The sequence below is a fragment of the Choloepus didactylus genome, chromosome 4, assembly GCF_015220235.1.
Source record: "Choloepus didactylus isolate mChoDid1 chromosome 4, mChoDid1.pri, whole genome shotgun sequence".
Taxonomy (NCBI): domain Eukaryota; kingdom Metazoa; phylum Chordata; class Mammalia; order Pilosa; family Megalonychidae; genus Choloepus; species Choloepus didactylus.
The window spans coordinates 81603356-81627452 of NC_051310.1; the positions used below are offsets into that span (position 1 = coordinate 81603356).

Here is a 24097-nt window from a genome sequence, read left to right on the forward strand (position 1 = left end):
AATATTTTGGGAAGGATTAAGTGAGAGTTGAACATGGTACACAAAAGAGGCTAAGCAAATATTTTCTGTTTACACTATTACCATCAAGGTACTCACGTTCCAGACTGTGAGAAGAGAGACAGGTAAAGAGGCAATTGCAGAATCATTTAAAAAATTACCATGAGAGAGGTAAGCACAGGTAGGGGTGACATTCGAAATGTTTAACCAACTAATCAGAGTGCACCCACCAAAGGCCACTCTGGTCCAGGAAGCCACCTGATGGTCCAGGTAGCAATACTTTAGCAGCTGGATCATGGGGAGGGGCCAGCACAGACAGGGCTATGGGGAAGGATTCTGGGGGTTCTCATGACAGGGATTAGCACAGTGGCTATTTACAGCAGGTGTGGAACTTTTTATAACACTTTAGCCATTGAAGATTGGTTGTGCTAGTTAATGCCAGCTCTGTGGCAGCACATTTATGCTGGCATAGGTGGAACTAGATAACACTTCTTGGAAGGTATAAATTCACTGGAAAAGAAAACTTGTAGAGGTAGTGAGTGAAGTGGAAACACATCACCAAATTTTCCTTCCCCAAGTGCAACAAAAAAGGAACAAAAAAGTGATAATCAAATGAACACAAGGACTTATAATGTATAACAGCAAAACTCAAAGCCTGATAGCTAAGGAAAGGAAGAGAAAGCTTGGAGAAAGGAGAGAAGCGCCAAAAGGGCTGTTTCCTACCTGTTCCTCTCCAATCATTGGAAGCCACACTGTTGAGCTGGCAGAGCCCTGAAAATTCTCACTGGGTACCCAGGTCTCCAGAGAGAAGGCTATCTTTAAATTTTCTTTATATGCTAGAGAAATGGAAATGGCTGCCAAAGAGAAAGGGGTGAAACAGCAACCATGAGCAATGAAGCAGGTCTCTTTGCCCAAAGAGGGGACCACACAAGGAGTCGGGGAGTATCTCCAATGCTAGTGGGACCACTCTCTACTCTCAGCCCTGGTGAAGGATATTTAACAAATGTTCAGAGGGAGAGAATTCTGCAGTAAAGAAAGGAAAAGAGACAACAAGCGTCTTTTGAGTATCCATTGCACTTCTCTCCAGCATTTTCTTTGGGTAGAGAACAATGGGTGGAATGTATGGTACCCATTTATCTGTAAATTATAGCTCAGAGGGGAACAGTAACTCACACTTTATCAGAGCAAACAGAATGCCTGATCAGAGCTGCACAAACATAAGCCAGATGGAGAGCACAGTACGATAACCAAGTCAACACACTTCAGGTGAAAAGGACTGAGAGTGTGGGCAGCAAGGAAAGTGGTGTGAGAGGAAAGAGAGCACCAATCTAGAAGGAAATGTGGAAGAGAAGGTGCTTCTCAGTAAGTGCTTTATGCTACCCAGCAACTTAATAAGAATACATATTCAGTTTAGCTCCAAATGAAATGATAAACCACAGTTAAATAAAAAAGAGAATGTGCAGACCTAAGGACATTAGCCAAATGTCATTACTGAACTCAAAGGTGGATTAAATTAAAAGAATGAAAAGACAAGCTTTACACTGGGAGAAAATATTTGCAAGTCAATTATCTGATGAAGGATTTATACCCAGAATGTGTAAACAATGCTCAAAACTCTACAATAAGAAAAAAAACAACTCAATTTAAAAGTAGGCAAAAGATTTATTCAGGTGAAATGAAATCCTATATTCACACAAAAAACTACACATGAATGTTTATAGAGACTTTATTTGTAATAGCCCAAAACTGGGAACAATTCAGATGTCCCTCCCCTGGGGAATGGATAAACAGTGTGGTGAATTCGTACAGTACAGTGGTACTCAGCCTTAAAATGGAACTGACTACAGATACGCCCAGCACTATGGCTGAATCTCAAATGGATTATGCTAAATGAAAGAACCAAAGTCTACAGATTGCATGATCCCATTACATGTCATTTTGGGAAAGGCAACACTTATGGAGATGGAAAGCATATCATGGTTGCCAGGGATGAGGATGCGAGGCAGTTTAAGTACAAAGGGAGATGGGTAAATTATGGGGGGAATGAAGGAATTGTTCTACACCTCGATTGTAGTGGTGGTTATAATACACTTTGTTAACTTGCAGAATTCTACACTTTTTAGGGTGAATTTATGGTGTGTAAATTATACCTTAATAAGAAAATGGAGAGAAATTTTTAAAATGAATAAATTAGAAACATCAAAGAACAGAGAAGAGAATGAAAATCAAATTAGTGATGTAGAGAAAAGACCTAAAATATATTCACAGAGAATGCAGATTGTGAAGGCAAGAGATTAAAACAGGAGAGAAACTATGTTGCATACAAATGATTCAATATAAGGTTAATCGATGTATCTGAAACAAAAAAAGCCAACAAATGGAGAAAAAGATGTGTTCAAATATACAAGAAAATGTTCCTGAAATAAGAAATAATAATACCATATTGAAAAAATGTTCCAGAACCTTTAATATTGAGATATATCCCACTTGAGCTATTGCTCTTTATAAACAAAGATTTTTTAAAAAATGAATTTAGGTGGAAAAGTAAAAGTCTTCCTATAAGAAAAAAAAGTCAATTTGGCATCAGATTTCTCTATGGTATTCCATCTCAGAAAAATATAGAGTCTAAGACAGAAAGAGTCACTTCAAAATGTTGTACATGGCCAAGCTGTCATTAAAATAAAATAAAAAAAGTAACAAGGAGATATTGTCAAACATGAAACAGTTCAGAGAATGTATTCACTTGGGGACCTTTTCAGGAATTAAAAAATAAAATAAAAAAAAACCCCAAACATCTGTGTCAGCGGTATCCAACCAATTAAAAGGTTAAAAAATAATAAAAAATGGAGAAAATATGTTAAATGACTTTTAGTGAGCATTGAATCTATTTAAAGACAAAATTCATTATTAATAATTATGGGAATTATTGTTACAGATCATATGGTAAACATTATCAATCTGGGTACCATAAATATGTTTTAAAATGAAAAATTGGGAAGTGGCAAAGTGGGGTCTTGGCAGAAGTGCTAAGTCTAAAATTGAAGCATGAAGATTACTTTTTAATTGACTCTAATTTTTGTTTTATTCCTTAATCTCTTTTCTTAATTTTAGAGAGACTCTTGAAATAACACCTCTTGTTGTAAAGAACCATTTACTTTAAGTACGTGTCCCTTTAGTCATACTTCATTTTCAAATTCAGTTTGAATTCAAATAAAATTAATGGTTGCCATTTCTAGGAGGAAATTGTTTTCACTTTTTCTTTGAACATAGTTTTCTATATTGTTGAATTCTTTTAATGATGTGTATTATTTTAAATAAAAAACTATGACCTTTCTTTAAAATTTTGTAAAGAGTTGGAAGAAACTATGAAATATGCCAAGATGTAAACTGCCAGGTGGAAATATAGATTGATCATCTTGGCTTCTTTGAATCTCTCTATATTTTAAATTTTAACTTTTTAAAATGTTAAAGAAAAATACATGATTTCATTCAAAGTGAGAACTGACTGCTTTTTAGGCAGACAAGCCACATAGCTATTTCTCTATGGGTTTAATTTACTTTTTAATTTTTATATATTTGCTACTTGGTCCCTTGCCAATTAATTTCTTGTAAGTTTCATTGCTTGGAAATACAGTCATTTCTGCTTTTTCTCAAAGTGCACTAAGATCCACTAAAAAGAGGAATGCTGCTTTTACAAGGAGAATGGAGTACTGATAATTACAGTGAAATAAAATTGGAACAAAAATATGACTAAGGGATGTTATTTTTAAATAATCATATTTGGAAGAACTAATGTAGCCTCTTTATAAACTTCACTATAGAAGTTTTATTCAGGGTTCTGTCACCAATTCTGTCTCTTTATCACCACTAATCCCATGAGAACATTTGCAATATACTCAAGAAATCTAGAAACTATAGCCCAAAACATAAATTCTCAATTTTAAAAGAAGTATTTAAAATTTTCTGAGATTTAGCTCTTAATTAGCAACATCCCATGTCTTTAGATTGTTAACACAGTACATTCAATTTCAAAACCTGGTATATTTGGCATATAAAAATAAATGTTGGATCAGAGCTCATTTGAGCTCCTCAGTTAGGTAGGTATTAAGTGGGGCGCCTAAGAATATAGTGGCTAAGGGCTTATGCCCTGGGGCAAACTGCCTGGCTGTAAAATCCAGTTGTCCCTTAATGTAGTTTAATGATGTAGCTTTCAGTGTGACTATGAGGTGGAACATAATAGTTGTGGCTATACCACAGAGTTACTGAAAGGATCAAATAATTTAATATAGATTCCTGAGAGGCGGAGTGAGGGGCACAGTTTGGGTGGGGAAGGGTCGGGCAGGAGCGCGGGGGAGCCTGGCTAGTGCGGATGTCTGTACCCCACGCGCTGCCCATGAGCACGAAGATCCATGGCATAGGAAAGGACGGCTCCGTGCTCTGAGCGCACGTGAAGCCACACAAGGGTGCAGCGCACCTGCTCGTCAGAGATTTCACTGAGAGGCGTGGCATCATCAAGGGCATCGTGAAGGTGGACTTCACAGACGGGCACCAGTTTAAGAAATGAAAGGAGCTGTTCATGGCCACGCAGGACATCCACACGAGCCAGTTCGTGTACTGCGACAGGAAGGCCCAGCTCGACATCGGTGATATCCTCCCACTGGGCACCTTGCCACAGGGCACCAATGTGTGCAACCTGGAGGAGAAGCCTGGTGAGCGGGGCAAGCCAGCCTCCACCTCCGGGAACTACCCCGCTACATCTCCTACATCTCCCACAACCCGAGACCAAGAAGACCCGTGTGGCAAGGTCCCCTCCTTAGCCAGCCACAGAGCAGTCGTCCACATGGTGGGCAGTGGTGGCTGCTTTGACAAGCCCATCCTGAAGGCTGGCCGTCACTACCACATGCGCAAGGCAAAGAGGAACTGCTGGCCATGCGTGCGGGGTGTGGCAAAAAAAAAAAAAAAAAATCTGGAGCATTCCTTCGCAGGTGGCAATTGCCAGCACACCGGAGGCCCTCCACCGGCCGCCGATTGGGTCTCTGCTCGGCCCACCCGATTGGGTGACGCCGGGAACCCAGACTGCAGAAAGGAAGAGAAGCAGGGCTGCAGGGCTTAATAAAGTTTCTGCTGTGCCCACCCAGGCCCACACACATGCAAAGCCCATAGAACTGTACTTGGCGCAGGGTAAGCATTCAGCCATTTGTCCAATTACAGTTGTTGTTCCCACTTAACAAAAGAACCTGAAAATTGGGGTGGTCTTAGGTCAACTTACTGCCTGTCTTTGAAATGGTGTGGTTGATAATATTCACTTAATACATCCTGTGTATTCCTCTTAGATCTTAAAACACCACTAACTTCTCTCAGAAACCTCTATTATATGGTGCTTCATAATAATCTCACTTTACATATTTATGTCAATAATATATTGAGCCAGAAATTACATCTGGGTGGCATGGGAGTCATTTCAAATCAGCTGAAACTGAAGAAAAAAGTTAATCAAATTTGAGGGTTGGTTTTTGAGACGATGTAAATTAAAATACAGCACAACCACCTTTGGGGATTTTGGGGGGAGCACCTCAAAAGGCAGGCAGTGGTCCCCCAGAACAGCTGACACTAAGAGCTAGTGAAGAGAGGGGACCGCATGGTTGCTGGATGGGGCCGTGTTGACCCTGGAGGGAGGACACACATGGCAGTTTCAAATACAAGTCCAGACCGAAAATCTGAGGGGCACACTCCACGGAGGGCAGGCTGAGCTGTGGCCCACAGCAGGTGGCAGCCGGGATTTTTTTTACCTAACAAGGATTCGACTGGGCATGCTGGGGAGGCCAGCTGGAAAAGTTACTGTAACAACTAATACTTTGAGGTTCTAACAGCTACCACCCATGCCCTGCCCCTTACACGTGTGATCTCCAATCCTCAAAACACCTTTGAGGTCACATCTGGGGGTTGGCAGAGGCAGCAGTCAAACCTACCCTACTATGTGAACTCCTGCCCTGCTGCTGACCCACTTAGTAAGTTACTTAACTTTTCTGTCACCCAGTTTCCTTGTCTATAAAATGGGGGGAGATAATGTCATTGTTGTAGGCTGTGACGAAGGTTGAGTTAATAAGTATAAACTTCTCCATGATGGTTGGTACATGTGGGAGCCTGGAAAATGTTAGCAATTAGTATGGTGATTGTTATAGTTCATTGTGCCTCATATATTCTACTTCTTATACATTCCTCACAACAATGAGAACACATTGGATGCTCAATAAAAGAGCCAATTTGATTGTCAAGTGTTATACTGTTTTTTAGGCAAACTCCTATAGCCCTGAATTCCATGAATAGAAACCAAGCCACTTCCTCCTGAGTTGTCCGCCCCCTTTTACCAACACCTGCGTGATCAGTGGCAAAGCTCAGACTAGGAATGTAGGAATGTAGTTGGCAAGGAGGAAATGGCAATTTGTCAGTGATGAAATGAGGTTTCTTAAGGGTTTAAAATAGTTCTTTTCTTGGTGATTAATTTTATTCCTGCCTGCTCTGTCATGTCCTTAATCCCTGTGATTGGCAATAGTGCTCATTGTCTCATGTCAAGATCTCTGGTCTGTTGAATGACACCAGGAATCAGATGACAAAGAGGACCATTCCCCCTAAACAGGGAGGGTTAGGCCATGTATATAGGGCACCATCTGCTTGAGCTAAACTGGTGAATCAAGTAACTTTTTAGTTCCGATAAACAACTAACGTGATGTTTTTTTTTACCTGCATAAAAGAGGTACACATAATTTGTATCAAATGCTTTGTACCCTTCTTTGAGTTGGTGTCCCTATTTCTTTACCAAATCGACCAAATGCTGGAGTGTCTCTTGGGTCCTACTGATCTGGTTGACATGACTGTATACACTTGTTCTTTGCTAAGTGTTCATTTTCCACTGAAATCAGTTTATAAAATGAAATTAGCCTCCTTTCGACTAAGTGGTGAGACTAGAGACACAAAGAGAAGATCAATATTCCTGGAACTAAATGCTACAAGGTTCCAGAGTAGGAAAAGAATACCCAATTGAAAAGAAGGGCTCAGAACTTGGCAAGCGCCTCATTTATTTGTCTCTTGTTAAGCATCAGGGCCAATTCTCAGTCATCTAAAAGTAAGTGTAGGGTGGACAGATGGAGAAAAAAAGAGGAGAAAACCTTCTGGTTTAAGTTTTTCAGAAGAATGCTTTGAGTAACTGACAATCACCCAACGAAAGCATTCTTTGATCCTCTCTTCCATTTATTTTTGGTTATGGAGATATTGTTATGTTTGCAAAACCTGACAGATCCTCTCCCCATGGCAACTTTTATCCTGGGTCAAAATTGGGCTGTCCTCCCTGCCTGTCCTGACTGTGAACGACGCTCCTGTTGACTAATTGGCAACAGGCCCTGTGAGCAGATCATTCTCTCCAATACCAGTTGATCCAGCCTTTGTGGGTGAGTAATGGAGGTGGTTGGATTATGTGCAATTATAGGTTAGGAAATGCCATGTATCATGCCATCAGGGTAGTTCCCTCCCCAAGCCAGTAGTGACACTCATTCACTTGGTTCCTTATTCTAGAAGCATCCAAACCTATGTGTCAATTCTTGAGGTCTAAATCCCATTGACAATAGTTTATATTGACGTGGATCTGTGTAGATTTGCTACATTTGTCACCGAGAATATTTCCATAGTATGGTAGCCAGTCATCTTTCCTCTTTGCCTCCATTCAACCCATGTGCTACAATTCAGTCCCAGCAATACCCTAAACTACAAATCTGACCATGCCTCCCTCTGCTCTCACTCTTCTATCTCTGCAGCCTTGTATTTCATCACTCCTACCTGACATGCTGTCCTCTTGCAATACCAAGCTACCTGCAGTCCTCCACATGCTATGCTGCTTCCATATTCATACTTTAATTTACCGTCTTGCCTCTGCCCTTTCCACCTGGCATCCCCAGACCAGTTCCTACTCATCTTTCAAATATGAACTCAGGCATGGTGCTCTCCAGGAAGCTTTACTTAAACTCCAGGTTAAGCCCTGAGCACCCTAGGCATTGTTCTGTATCAGCACTAATCTCGAGATGATGCACCTGTTTTCCCAATGAAACTGTGAAATTCTCTTGGGTGCGGACATTATTTTGTTTATTGATGAGCACCTAGCTCTTAGTACAGTGCCTGATACTCTGGAGATACTCAATATGATTGTTGCTCTGAACTGTTTCCGATTCCCATGACTCTGATCAGAGCCATGTCAACAAGTCTCTCTCCCTTCAGCTTGCACAGACCTTGACCTTGGAATGACATCAAGTGGGGTGGTGCCTGCAGTTTAGGCTTGAGAGGGTTGACGGCTTCTGTCCTGTACCCCATGGCCCTGGATACAGCTAGGAGAGACCGGCCTTCTGATCTTTTGAGAGTCTGAGCACAGTTTTAATTTCATTTCCTGTAGCTATCTGGTCATCTGCAAAATGCTTTTCTGTTGCTCCCTTCGTATGCTCTGTGGTCTCCTGTGCTTTCATCCATATAGGCACTTGATGTAAACTTTTGCTGAGTTATGCAGCGCAGGACACACAGAGCCTTTTCAGAGGTCCCACTGTCTGTGGGAAACAGCCTTCGGTGTGGGCTGCAGCAGAAGTCTTTGAGAGCCTGTGCCTGAGGGAGGGAAGTGGTAATAGAGACCCATTGTACCTCTAATTCTTTCCCATGTTCCCTCTCTCCTTCTGTGTTAGCTTTCCCAGCTGATGGAAACTGAAGGATAGTGGAGCACCTAGAAGTTTGCACAGAGCAACTGGTGTGCAGACCTCATTAGGAAGGGGACGCTGGAAGTTTCTGGGTAGGGTGCAGCAGCTTTCCCTTACCAGACCCAGGGATGTCCCAGAAAATAGCAAGGAAACCACACTTGTGCCTTCATGACTCTTACACATAAAAGTGCACAAGCACACACATATGCACATACATATGCATACACACCCACACACACACATAATCACACATATGCACACCCACGGAAACACACACATACACACACATGCACTCACACATTTTTATCTCTTTGGCAACCCCACTCCTGCGTGTGGATATGTTCTTGGGGAAAATGGATGGGGGTTGATACTCTCCCATGATTAGCCCATTTGCCAAGGAAGAGAATGATCATCTTCATCGGCCAATTTTTTATAGGAACAGGGTGGATCCTGTCATAAGTCAGGGAGAACTGGAGATGAGATTAATTTCCAAAGTGACTCTTGTGCCAGGAGGTGTTTGTAGTTGTAAAACCTCAAAGATTCTTTTGCCTTTGAATGAAAGATAACTGTGGCAGCAGTCAGGAGGGCAGACATAATGGATGTCTTCAGCAGAACCAAAGCATGAACCAAATCATGGATTTTATCACTTTTTAGTCCAATTGATATTCTTATGTTCTGTAATTTGTGGAGCTGGTTGGAATAAACCAATAGATTACTGTATGGATCATTTGTTATAAGACTTTCTTCAAGCTCATATTGGGTATTTAGCCATTTGCCTAGAGCAATCCCAGCTTGACCTTGAAACCCAACAGAAAATGCTGCTTTTGTCTCATGCATGCAGCTAGAGGACTAGACCTGGTTTGGATTTTAAAGTCCATAGCATCAGACCTGAATGAAACTCTGGCCTTGGGGCCCGTGTGCCAGCACACTTCTGCACATGGATGCTTGGGCCTTATTCAGTGTCGATTTTCTGGACCATCACTTGTGACATTCCCTTTACCAGGAGATGAATTAGACTCAACCTGCAAAGGCTATTTGTGGCTTTTATCCATGCAAGACCCCCTCAAAGGAGAAAGAACTTCTTAATTTTTATTACTCAAACACGCCACTTGGAATAGTTGGTGCTTAAATTCTTCCTCTCCCACGACTTTGTTAAAGACTTCGTTTCTATCAAAAGAAAAGAGCCTTTAATTAGGCTGCTGTTCCATGTCATAACAAAAATTCTAAGAAGGCATTGCTAGTCACTCTTGGCAATGAGTCTGTGCTTCTACCTTTAGCCCTGTGGTCCTGGGCAGAGTATAATTGTGCTGTCTTATTTAGCTCAGCAAAGACAGAGCAACTGCCCATTAAATTCTATTATGCCTCATAGAGTGAAAAGGTAAGATGGAAATAGGTAGTGGATTGTTGTGGGGGATGATAGAAATTAATTTTAAGTTGTGGGCAAATTGTGCATGCTATGGGACTCGTGTAGCACCCATCCTCCCAAACTGTTTCAGTGTATAGGCCCAGACCTTCTGAGCTGCTTTGTTGGGAAATTTCACATTGATCCCTTCGTAATTCCCCAAAAGCCCTGCAGCAGAATAATTTACATGGCAGCAAATTTTTAATCTTTGGCTTTTCTAAATAGCCAGTCATTTTGCAGAGCCGAATCTGGCAAATGATGAGTGATCAAACCAGGTAATACTGCAGTGGTCAAAAAATGAGGTTCTACTGAAAGAGTAATCAATTTGTTTTCATGTACAGTTTATAATCTGCTCTGAAGCTAAAGCCTAAAGAGGGCTTGCAAACTTGTTTTTGAACAATGTCAGTATGACTGGCATAATTATCTTCTCAAGGGTCACCGCCCTCATTTGGATGTAACATTTTTTATTTGCACTATGTTTATTTTTTAAAAAATCAAATAAGCAGGCAGTAAACATTTTTGAATAACTGCTCTGGGCCTAGAAGTATGCTAAGCACTGGGGATGCAAAAAGGAGCTTAGCAGCTCTAGCCCTCAAGCAGCTCAGTGTCTTAGGACAGTGACAAACACAAAAACGTAAATGTGTATACACACTGCAATTAATATTATCATAGAGCACACCCTGTTTGGAGCTGACAAGAGGGCAAGGGAGTCAAAAGTCCCCCTTTCCTCCTCTGAAGTGGAGAGAGGGGCAGAGGTTGGGAGGAAGTGGGGCTGAAGAGGTTTCCCAGTGGAGGCATGATGCTTGAGCAAGATTGCTATTTGACCAAATCAGCCATCTGCCCAACCTTGTTAAAAGCCATTCTGTGGATACTTTTACTTGTAATGCATGTGAAACTCCAAGTTTACAGAACTAAACTTGATTGCATTCTGATGTCAAACAAAAGACAACTGGCTGGCACTACTGATCCCAGTTCTTTAGTTTGAGTCCAGAGAAGAGGCAGGGACATCTGCACACGCGTCTCAAATCAGAAAGCCCAAATCCTACCAGGCAGACCATGAAGCAGGAGAACTCACTCTTGACTCCATTTCCCCTCTCTCTGGCCCCTTCATCTAGTTAGGCATCTGAGAATTCCAGTGCAGGTCAGGAAGCTACTTCTCAGCTTGGTCTCAGAAAAGAGTCAGTGTCCCCCTAAAAGTAGCAATCAGTGAGTGGTGACCAGGATCAAAACAGGGGACTGCTGCATGGTGGAGGCCTTTAAATATGTATTATATAGCATAGGTATCTACTCTGTTCCATGTCTTTCTTCCACACTCATAATGTGAAGTTAAAAAAAATTTAAGTCTGTTATAGGAAAATTAGAAACAATCTGAATGTTCAACAGTAGGGTAATTGTTAAACTAGTTGTAGTACATCCTTAGTCTGGAATATTATGCTGCCATGAAATGATATTGATAAAGAAACTTGAATGACATCGCCAAATGCTGCCAGGCTAGTGACAGAAACAGGCTACACAACTTAGGTCACAATGAGATCCAAATTATGTCTAAACACATGGTCAGATGAACAAAACACAACAAAATGTCAGTTTATCTCTGAGTGTGAGATTGTTAGCTTTTTTTCCCCATTTTTCTGTTTTTTTTTCCCCTGAATTTTTATATAAACAATAAAAATTAATGGGTTATTTGAAAATTAACGGGTCTCCCAAGCCAAGCATCAGAGGTCCCTCTGGGCCCCTGGATAACCGCTGGGGTTAGGTCTTCAGCAGAGCAAAGCTTGTATCTTTCCACCTTAACTGTCATGTCCTCCCATGTCTCCTTGGCTAAGGCCTGAAACCAGAGGAGGAGTGAGAAGCCACAAACCAAACCAACTGGGAGTGAAACTGTGATGAAACCATCTAGGATCTTCAAGTTCCTCCTCCCAGCCCTTACTGTAGAGTCATCCATTCAGGGTCAGGCCCATTTGAGAATGCATCCATTCAGCAAGTATTTATTGAGCAAATGCTATATTGCAGGCACAGCTCTGGGCACAGGTAAAATCCCTGCCCTTATTTCCATCTGTTTTTCCTCTCTTTACTAAGTAGCATCTGTCTTCTGTTTGAAGTTTGTTTTCTCAGTATCAAAATGGTGGGGAGGGATTGGAGGGAGCTAAAACGAACGTTAATTGAGCCTCCATTATTATCTCATGTTTTCTGCACAATAACTCTGTGAGGAATTTACCAAAGAGGATACACGTTCAGAGAAGTTAAGTAATTTGGTTCAAGGTCACACAGCTATTAAGAGGCAAAGCATGGCCAAGCTCAGGCTTTTCCTATAATGCTATCCTGTCCTTAGAGAAAAATAAAAAATGTCCAATTTTTTTATTCCTCACCCAATTTTTTATTCCACTAACTTTAGTTAGACATCCAGACTTATGAACTTTCCAGAATGTTAAGATCCTCCAGATTGAAAGAGGATTGTTACTGTCCTTGGCTCAAACAATTTTTAATTTCCACAGACATCAAAAGAGTGCTAAGAAATATCTATACTTTATATTCTTTTGTTTTTTTTATCCTTCACTAAGACTTCTCACCAGCCAATCACATTCTTCGCCATGTCAGGGGTCGTTTTCACAGGTGGAAATTCTATAAGCAGATCTGAGTTACGAGATCCTAAGTTCCTGCTTCTGTCCAGGCTTGTTGGCTTCTGGCCTTCCTGCTTCTCGCCAGGCTTCTCCCTTCCTCATTTCCTTATGCCCACTGCACTCCGCCAAGCCCGTTCCCATCTCAAGACTTGGCACCTATTCTTCTCCCTGGCGGGAATGCTCTCCCCACTGATCCTCCCGTGGCTGGCTTCTCATCAACTTCTGCATTTCTGCTCAAATGCCAGCTTTTCACAAAGGCCTTCTCTGGTCCTCATCTAAGGGAGACCATTGTCTCCTTCCAGCCACTCTCCAGCCCATCCCACCTGTTTATTGACTTCATATCATGAAACACTATTTGCAATCACCTAATTTATTTATTTGTTCATTTGTCTTTTGTCTGTCCTCCCCGACGAAACTGTAGGATCCATGGTTGTTTTAGTCCCTGCAGCAACTACAACATTACCCGGCACATACGGGGCACTCAATAAATACTTTTGAATGAGTAACTGGGCTCCAGAGGTTGTGAGAATAACTTTGTTCCACCACACTTGGCATCCAGCCAGAAATGGCAGGGTTGGAACAGCAAGATGGGAGATGGAAACCGAAACACTATTGTCAGAAAGCCTGGAAATAGGTCACCTTTTAAATATCTAGAAACGCCCTCTCACTTCTCCCACACCTTGTCTCCCACTCCATCTGAAGTCTGAATCTGAGAGGCTGAAAAGCTTCTCTCAGCCACTTTGACCATAAGATCAACTTTCTCCATGAACCAAATCATGTGGCACCAAAAGTCTTTTTTAAAAAATTGCAGGTCATATCTCATGCAACTCTGTGCTATTGAGTGCCATTTAGTTTTGTTTCTTTGCCTTTCTTGTTATATATACTGATTGTCGTCATAGGATTAGGTAGCTGGGAAGTTTGCTCAGTTTTCCTGACTCGACAGCCTGTCTTTTCTGTTACAAAAGTCAAACTAATCACCTTTCACGATAAGCAAGACATGATTTAAGTCAAGAGTGTGACCCAATTACAATGGTTGTGCTGTGTTCCCTGGAGAAAACCAAAGGTGAAATCCAGTAACCAGTGACAGAAAGATCTGGAGATAGAAACTGACCTGAATTGAGAAACAACTGGAGAAAAGGAAGTCTGAGAACAAGCCGGCAGTCTTCCAAAACCTTTTTATTATATGAATTCCTGGAAGATAGTGTTGGCACCTACAGAGGAAGGAGTGGTACATCTAAACAAGTGCCTTGTATAGCTCTGCACAGGGAACAGAAAAACAAATACACGGACTTGGTGAATAGAGGACAGAATCCAACTGTGGTTGACTAAGTTTTTCTGTTTGCGGCAGTGTTGTTGACCTCAATGAAGACATCAAAGACATAATAAACTATTCTGAAACTCCCCTGTACACAACAAAAATAGCATGTCTTTCTGACCACTCACCATCTGATAAACACTGTTTTAGGCCCTGGAAGTGCAAGTGTGAATAAGATAGACACAGCCCACTCCCCACCCTTCCACCTGGTTTTATGGAGACACAAGGATATCCAAGGTCAGATGACTTACTTCCAAGGCCTGAGGTCTCTCAGTGAGGCTCTTCTCTGCAAGATAGCTGTATTTCAGATTATACACTAATATAACAGAAAGGAGCATATGCGTCTAAAAGTTCTAACCCTTACATTTAGCTCACTAAAGGATTGCTACAGAGGAATTTTTTTCTCCAATAATATCAAGTCATGACATGCTGTGATCTGAAATGTTGGATTAGAATATCACCAGACAAGAGCTCTCAATGGAAATTTAAGACATATGGGTGTTGTCTAGCCTACAAAATCACTGCAAGGGCCTTTTTTTTTTTGAGTTCTTATGCTGAAACTTTCAAAAAGTTGTTTTAGATTTATAAGAGTAAGAGCATTTTAAAAATGAGACAATCAAAGAGCCATATAAATTGTTCTTTGGCAATTAATCCTGTCTAGTAAAAACAACAACAACAACAACAACAAAAACCCTTTAGGCTCCAAAGAAATATTTACTTGGAAACTAAAGAAACAATATGAAGCAGGAGAGGAGAAAATGGTCCAGAAGATGAACAAGGGTGAGATGTGAAGAGTTCTGAATTCTACTCCTGGAGTGCCAACAATGAGACATCTGTCTAAAGTGAGAGGTGTTATCTGGGGTCCTGTAAGATCACCCAAAGAACGCAAGTTTTATGAGCCTGGGAAGAGCAAAAATGTGTCACATACATTATTTGATGTCGTCTAAGTGATACGTAGAAGATCTTTACCAGATGAGTCATTTAATAAAAAGTGGTTTTAAGAGAGAGGAATACCGTAATAATAACTGATACTTGAAAAAAGTTTTCAGTGTGCCTGGCACTGGGCTAGGTGTTTCCATATAGTCTTTCCTTTACATTTCCTGACAACCCATTGACAGACGTGACATTATGATCTCTCTTTTATTACACACAGGGAAACAGAGACTCAAGAAAGTGGTACTGATGCTGAAAGTGACAAATTGGAAATTGGGAGAATCAAAGTTCAAGTCCAGGTGTTGGGCCTCAGCTGTTGAGTTGCTATGGAGGCTCCTTCAGAAGCAGCTTGTCCCCTTCAGTGAAGGGCCCTTGTGGGTCACTGGAGGCAGGAACTGAGATCACCTTCCAAGCTTCACATGCCAAGAGGGGTTTCATGAATAAAACTATCTGATTTTGCCAGGGCTGCTCTGACAATTCCTACACAGTGGGTTGGCTTTAGCAACAGGAATTTATTGTCTCATGGTTTTGGAGACCGGAAGTCCAATGTCAAGGAATTGCCAGGGCTTGCTTTCTCCCAGAATCTGTAGCGTTCAGGCACTCCTCTATCACATGGGGCTCTCTCTCTCCTTCTGTCTGCTCCTTTGACTTCTGCTGGCTTCTGGCTTCTACATCCACTTCCAAATTCCTTTAATTCCTTATGAGGACTCCAGCCATATGGATTAGGCCCACCTGATTCAATTTGGCCTCATCTAAATAAGATTTTTGAAGATCCTGTTCACAAATGAGCCTGTACCTTAACTAATAATGGTACCATGTTCAGAGGCCCTGTTTAGAAATGGATTCACACTCACAGGACCGGGAGTCAAGACTTGGGCATGTCTTTTGTGTTGCGGGGGACATGGATCAATCTCCAGCACCATCCAACAATGAGGGATTCCTTGTTGGCAAAAGCAGAGGCGTTGCCTTGTGGATGACTCTCAGTTATCCGTGACAGCTATCCTGGAGTGGGTGATGTGACGAAGGAGCTCAGACATTATCGCATTGCCCCCGTGACTCATCTAATTATCTACTTGTCAGTGGCATAGTATTAGAGCTGTTCACATTGGCCTGACTTAGTTGCCTGTTCACGTCTTAAAGCACATGTCTCTGAGAACCAATTTAAGATGTTTTGAGGAATTAGATATTGTGGAACCCAGTTGCATGTGGGAAAGGAAGGAGAGGGCTCACTGGATCCAAGCACCAATGGTAAATGTTTAGGTGGGAATAAAGCTCTTAGAAGACACTCTAGAGGAGGATCAAAAGCCTTAAATCAAAGAAACAGTTCTCTGAGATCGGCCAATGGTGCAACCATTAAAAGGTTGAACTTAACGTTAAGTCATTTATTCATTCACTCATCAAACATTTTCTGAGTTCTGTGCTAGATGATGGGGATGGGAAGACGAATAAGAGAAGCTGCCTACTTTCCTGATCTAGTTGGGAGATACCAGTTATCAGAACATTCTCATTATATCAAATCCTATAACATGTTGCATGCTGTGTCTCCTTCCTTGGATTGGGAACATCAGACTTGAGTTTAAATCACAGCCTTGTCTCCCATTGTAGTCACTTAAGCTCTTTGAACCTCAGTTTTCTCTTCTGTAAATTGGGAAAAACCATTTATGGGAGTCCCGGGCCCAGGGCCTTCCCTAAGAGCCTTTAAGACTGTGCACACAGCAGCTTGTGTGACCTAGGTCAGTTAAGGGCTAACCTACCTGCCTTGTAAAACCAGGCCTCCTGCGCCAAATGTTGACCTATAGCTTACCTCCTTCCTGAGCTCCTATAATTCTCCTCTCTTCCCTGCACAACATAATCAATCACCCTTATGTCACCAGACTCCTGTTCCCGGGCTTATGCTCCTATACCCACTGGAATGTCTTTTTCTCAAGCCCCTATAACTGGCTTGAGCAGTCTCCCCCAAAGTGCAGAGTACTCTCACACTGAGCTCTGAACCAGCCGCCATTCAGAGCAGCTCCTCACTTCATTCAGAGAAGCATGACTGACTTCATTTCCTTGTAAGTAAGCCCCAAATAAAAGCTCATGCCTCAGAAAGTGTCCGGTGCTTTCTTTAGTCCTTCAGCTGCAAAAGCCCCCTTGGGCTGTGACTCCATTACCACCTCATTGTATCATCCTGAGGATCAAATTAGATTTTTTTCATGACAAAGTAATTTGCAGATGATATGGTGTTGTACAAATATAAAAGGGTGTTGAATAAATAGAGTTGATTTTGGAGCCCCATGAATGGATACCTCCTTCTAGGTTCTGAGATCTTTCTTAGAAGCCTTAGCAGTGTGCACATAAATTAGTTTAAAAGTTAACTAATTGAAATTATTCCCCACTTTTGTTCCTACAATGAGACATACTCCATTTTTATGTATTTCTCTGTTACAAAGCTTCAGAATTCTTAAGTCATTTATGGCTCTTCGATGTTACCAAACCAAAGTATTTAGGGTTACTCTATCCTAAAAAGGTAGCTGGGGGTTGAGACAGTGGGAATTGATATCTTCATCCGTGTAAGAAGCAAGCATACCTGCCTAATTTTTCTCACCATTGTCAAGACAGGAACAGACTTGTGAGAAAGCCACAAAGGAATTTAGGTTTTCCAGAGAAGCTCCGAATGGCCTTCCATGTAATAGCAAGAGCTGACTCAATTCCTAGTGGTGCCAACTATGGACGTTAAACAAGACCTGTGTATGAGCTGCTCAAAGTCAGGTGAGCCTCATTCAACTGACTTTGTGCTCTGCTTGTGAATACTTATAAGTGTGTGGGTTAGCGTGGCCTTGGGCCAAGCTGAGCAGTTTGTTTCCAGAGCTGCTGACCGCCTCTCCCCACCTCACCACACTTTAAATCCTCATCTGGGTGCTCCTTTCTACTTTCCCACTCCTTTCTCCTTTCTAAATCCCCTTACCAGGTGCCATCTCCCTGCAGATCTCACCACGAAGTTGCCAACCCATTCAGACCCATCAGTCTCATGACCTGTAAACTTTGAACAATTTTTTGGTGTTTTCTGCTTCTGAGTATTTCTTGAAACTTAAAATCCAGGTTCAATGTCCAGAGTTCTTTCTGCCTTCTTCCGTGGCGGAAATGGTCTAGTGCAGTCACCTAGAATTTCTGGACTTGCCAGAGACTGCCTCCTTTGGAAGGTCCAAATGAGAAGATTAGTGTGGTGGTGCCCAGGATCTCTTCTTTTAACATGTATCCCACGGGATTCTTAGGATCAAACAAGTTTGAGAAATAGCTAGATTCCCTGTTGGGGTGATAATAGTTGTTAACAGAGTTACGTTTTCCTTCTTCAAGTATATTTGCATTTTGCCATAAGAGACTCTCCTAAGTACTGATGGACTGTGTGGATGATTCCACGAGCACTCAGTAGCCCTTGTGGAGTGATAAGAAATGATGAGCATAAGAAGTAGAGAAAGGGGCCTGGATGTTGACATACCTGAGTTTGACCAGGTCTTGTAGAACATATTTTAGTGATCCTGGCACCACGAAAGTGAGTTTCCAATGGTGGCAATTTAGTCACCTTGGAAGACAGAAGGGGAGAGATTTATGGTCAAGAGTCTCATCCCTTGTTTATGTATATAGACATGGGAATGTATAACAGTGAATCTTGTGGTGGACAATGTCTGGGTTTAAATATTAAAAAGTTCTTTCATGAACTAGAACAAATGTACAACACTATTACAAGGAGTTTATAATAGAGGGGTTTGGGGGAAAAATAGTACCTATTGTAAACTACAGACTATAGTTAACAGTAATATTTTAACATTCTTTCATCAACAGTAACAAATGTACCACATCAGTATTTTGGGTCAATAATAGGGAGGGATAAGGGGTATGGGAGGATTTTCTTTTTCTTTTTTTTTTTTCTGGAGTAATGAAAGTGTCTAAAATTGATCATGGGGATGTATGCATAACTATGTGACGATACTGTGAGCCAGCAATTGTTTATTTTGGATGGTTTGTATGGTGTATGAATATATCTCAATAAAATTGCTTTTAAAAATAGTCTGTTTGGAACACATCAGAATAATTAAGCTTTGTGAGTATAGGGACCTCCACCTGTCTACTGAAGTGCCTTGCACATAGTAGGCTCTCAATAAAGCAAACTGAATGAATGGAAGAATGAGTGAATGAATGAGCTCTGTATCCTGTCTATGTATCGGTGTATTCTCACATGTTGGGAAGAGCTTGATGGGAATAAAAAGACTTGAGTGTCAAGTTTGTCTCCATGTTCACTCTCTGTGGGCTTCCTAAGCTTTACTCGTGGGGGTTGGGAGTGTCTTCAGGGACAGTTGAGACAATGGACTTAAAGGGCCTTGGCACCTCCCAAGGGCCAAATATATGTGAAGGATTCTTACCTGCTTCTGTTAGGGAAGTCACAGACATCTGTGAAGTGGCCATGGCCCAGACCTCACCTACCCCCTTTTCTATTATGTGCCATTCCACAACCTGGGAAAGATGTCACGTCTAACGAAAGGTCGGACCAGAACTTAAACCCAAAAAAGCAGCAGCCCCAGATGCTTATCAGAACAGGAATTCTCAGTGACTGCCTCCCCGCCCTCAGGTGGATAAAAACCACACTCAAGCAATATAGATGTGCCTGTCTTCTCCAGTGCAAACTGCAGCCTGCAGAACTACCATCTTCGACCCCCACCTGGAGCAGTTTTCGGCCACCTTGGGAGACTGGCTGTGATGGGACTTCTTCTGCTACTCTTTCAGAGTCCGTTTTAGTTTCCTTAGCTGCTCAAGCAAATACCCTGCAATTAGCTCACAGTTTTGAGGCTTGGAAATAGTCCTAATCATTGCAACGTCAAGGTGATACTTTTTTCCCAAAGGCTTGTTCTGGGGCTGGCTGCTGGTGATCCTTGGTCCTTGGCAACTCACATGACAAGGCACATGGCATTGTCTCCTGGCCTCTCCCTTCTCTTCCAGCTTCCATTGATATTCAGCTTCTGGCTGCTCTCTCTGTGGCTTTCTATCTGAATTTCATTCTGCTTAAGGTTGGCCACTTAAATCAAGTAACCTCATTGAAAGGTCCTACTTACAATGGGCTCACACGCACAGGAATGGATTAGGTTTAAGAATATATTTTTCTGGAGCACGTAACTCCAATCCACCACAGACCTTTTATGCTGTGTCAGTGACAAGGAGATTATTTGCCCTTTCTGGGTTCTTTATTCTGTGCAATAAAGAGATCATTTGCCAGAAGTTTCTGTTGACCCTGAACCTGTGATTCCCTGATGCACTGTTGCAGCAACTCTCTCCACAGTTCCCTCTACTTAGTCAGTCCAGTAGTCTACCCTGTGTGACACACCCATCACTTCTCAGTTTCATATTCCAGAGGGATATAAAAGAATTAGAAAGAGTCAGGGCCCAAGACTTGTGAGATGCTCATGCTTATTTGCTTCTTTTTCTCAATATATGCATATTGAAAAACTCTGAAAAACAAAAGATAAACTCTAGTGTTACCAGTAGAAAATGGTCAAAGAAGATGTGGGCAAATCTTTAACATCTTTAAACCTTGGTTCCTTGCTGTATACAACAGGTCTGTTGGCTGCTGGGATCTGTTAGGTTCCTTCTTAGGTCAGCTTAAAAGTCCCCTGCCAGGAGGTAAAGTGTAGCTCTGTTTAATGCACTGAAGATGTATGGGAAGAGGCTCAAGTGCATAATAATAGAAAGAAAAGGAAGGTTATGGCCATTTTACCCCTTTCCACAGTGCAAATGTGGAAAGGTAAACAGTCACGAGAAAGCAATGAGTTTGGGAAGAAATCAATAGTAGCCTTATCTGTTCTTTCCCTCTACTGTAGTGAACTTCCCTGGGCTGCCTACCCACATATAAACAATGTATATTTTTTATTCTTTTTTTCCTCCATTTACACACTCATTCAATTTATTGAATTTACTGAATTTACTTATTTATTGGATTTTATTTATTTGTTGAGAAAGTACAGAGTTCTACCAGCTATCTCACCCATGCAATCATATATCCAGGCTGCCCACTCTCTTGTTGATAACCATTAATTTTCTCAAGCAAAAGAGCAGTAGTTCTAGTTTCTCTGCTTAGCTTCTCACGAGGTCAGGCTGTTGAAAATCTCCCTCAGCCTTTACTGCTCTATTAGTCATGCTTGCCTTTGTTCTCCAGAGGTCTAACAAACAGATCCCAGTAAACCACCTGAGGAAACGAACACTCCTTAGCCTGGCGTCAGAATCCTCACTGTCTGATCTGCCTCTCACCCGTCCAGCTGCAGCTCCTCAGAAGTCCACGCAGCAGAAGTCTGTTGGGCTCCATGATCACACATCCCTCTTGCTCAGCCCCCAAGCTTTTGGGAGGTGGTGTAGAAAGATGGAACAAAGGCTGTGAAGTCAATGAAACCCAAGTTTTACCTGAAATTCCACCACTAACTGATTTTGCAAACGTTCCCAAGTTTCCTAAGATCTCTGAACCTTGGTTTTCTCATATGAGAAAAGATGATGGTAATAATAATTAGGAATTAACTTTGAAGAACTGAGCTAAGGCTAAAATGAGATAAATTTTGAAAATTGCTCATTCAAAAAGTAGATTGATATTTGTACATGAGCTCTCCCTCTAGGTAGATGCTTTGACCCTTATTCTTGTTTGCCCAATTTCTACCCAATTTCCAGAGTCTAGGCTCATACCACTCTCACTGTGAAATGTCCAAAGCACTTGTTCTCTCAGATGGACTCTCTCTTATGACAGAGTTGCATTTTACCACATATTTTAGGGATTTGTGTTGCTATTAGCTCCTGAACTAGAAAGTAAATTTCTTATTTATCATTACCTTCCCCCAAACCCATAACACAGTTGATTATTCATGTTAAGTAGTACTCAATACTTGTGAAATGAATTAATGGATATACAATGGATTAATAAGGGACCATACTAGTAAAGAAATTTCTACATGTAAGGGGCTGAAAAGGGCATTTTAGCTGATGTATCTATCTGAAACAAAAGTTTTAAAAATTATCTTCAAGTATGATATTTGAGTATATCTAACTGACAAAAGGACTAGGATCCAGAATACATAAAGAATCCCATTAATCAAAAAGAAAAAAAAGAAAGAAATATAAAAATGGGCAAATGATAGGAATAGGTGATTTCATTGAAGATAAAACTCAAATGGACAATGAACATAAGAAAAGTTGTTCATCCTCACAAGTAATTAAGGAAATGGAAATTAAAATAATGAAGGAGGAGTTCAAAAAATGAAAAAGTTGGAGGTGAGGATGTGGGAAACCAGTACTCTCAAAATGCATATTTCAAATTGATTGTGGTATATTCCTACAATAAAATATAAAAATGTGAAAAATATGAAAAAATGCATCTATGTATATCAACATGGATGTGTATCGACATGATAAATCCTGAAAATATAACGAATGATAAAAGCTACTTGCAGAAGTATAGAACGATGCAACAGTATTTGTGTATAGCCTTAATACATGCACACAAATACATACAAATCCTATACTGTTTCTGCAGGTGAACACAAAGTAAGCTTATAAAAACATGGACAAGAAAGAGTCATGCAACTTTAGCACCATGGTCTCTTCTGGGAGGGACAGAGGGATGAAGGCATCAGGAAAACTGCAGCAGGCTCTTTGACTTTATCTGAAATGTTCTATGTTTAGAAGCATTGAAAGCAAAAGCAAAATATGGGTGGTGACTCTGAGAGTTTTTATATTCTTATTTTCTAATTAGAAATATTTCATATTCCTCTGGGTTAAGCAATGGAAATTCAGATTTGCCAAGTACCAACCTGTCCAAAGGATTGACCCATGTCCACATATTTATTTCCAGAATGTTCTATCCATAAGCTCAAAAGGAATGGAAGAGGGACTTTTTAATCCCACACAGAAGCATACCTAAAGTGCTAGCCAAACCTAAAAACATAGATGCATTAGTAAAGAAGTTATTTCAAAATCTCCAACTTCTGCTGCAGAAATGCTTTCTTCTGTGAAGGTGACTGTTGTACTGTTTTCTCTTCTTTCCCATCCTAGCACTGATAACAGCACTGATAACAATGTGTTGACTTTCAGTGCTGAATGCTGAAACCTTATGTAGAAATACAAAATAAACAGCTCTCCCCAAGACTTCCCCTTTCACTTTCTCCCTTGAGCAATACTGGGGCTGTCGGGGTGACTGGGTCTAGACAGCTATGTGGTAGCCATAGTAGATCCCCTGGAACTGCCATGGGAGGAGGAAAGGGGGTTAGTTTGGGGAGTTGTTGGGCAGTGGGTGGGGGGGTGTGGGCAGAGGAGGCTTCTAGGTGTTAAATCTGCCTGGAACCACATTTGACTCAACTCATTGCAGCAACCGAATGATATTCATAACTTTTCCAGATTCATCTACCATTTATTGAAGACCCATTATGGATGTTACCTGTTATTTCTCTTAACAGCCCTGGAGGTTGTATTATTATTTCCATTTTGCAGGTAGAGACTAAGGCTCACACAGTTGAATGATTTGCCTGAGGTTCTGTATATGGGTAGCCAGGAGTTAGATTCAATTCCTCTGATTCCACATTCAGTCTAGTACACTCGCCTCTGTTCGGTGTTGCCTTGCTCTTAAATAATTATCTGACTTGATCTGCTTTTCCCTATTGAAGAACAGATTCTTACCTCTTTGTCCAGGAATTGTTCTTCAGTAGCCTGTAAACCTACATTTGGGAAAAGCATCAGACTTTTTGTTACAACATTTCATCTGATAACCACAGTGCACTCAAAATGAGGGGAGAGCCCCTTTGGATCATCTAACAAACCTTTGCAAGTGGGGCAGGCCACTGACTCTAAGTCAGAGCCGGAGCTTTTTGTCACTCACAATGAATGTTTTATTCAGGTGCTGGCAGGAGAGAGCCATTACAGGATTACCTTTAAACAAGAACACCAAGTTTGTGTATCGTGAAAATACATGGCGGTTTATTATGAGGTACAAAATGATCTGTACTATTTCCCAGAGATCTGAGATATGATATTTTTTTTCCTACTGCTTGCTTTCTGAGTAAACTATAGGGAGTCCTCTCAGAGTCTTGCCCCTTGA

At 41.3% G+C, this 24097-nt stretch overlaps 1 pseudogene; it reads left to right on the plus strand.

The window, feature by feature from the left end:
• The first annotated feature begins 4366 nt into the window (after window positions 1-4366).
• LOC119532718 lies at window positions 4367-5110 on the plus strand (annotated as a pseudogene).
• Window positions 5111-24097: the final 18987 nt, after the last annotated feature.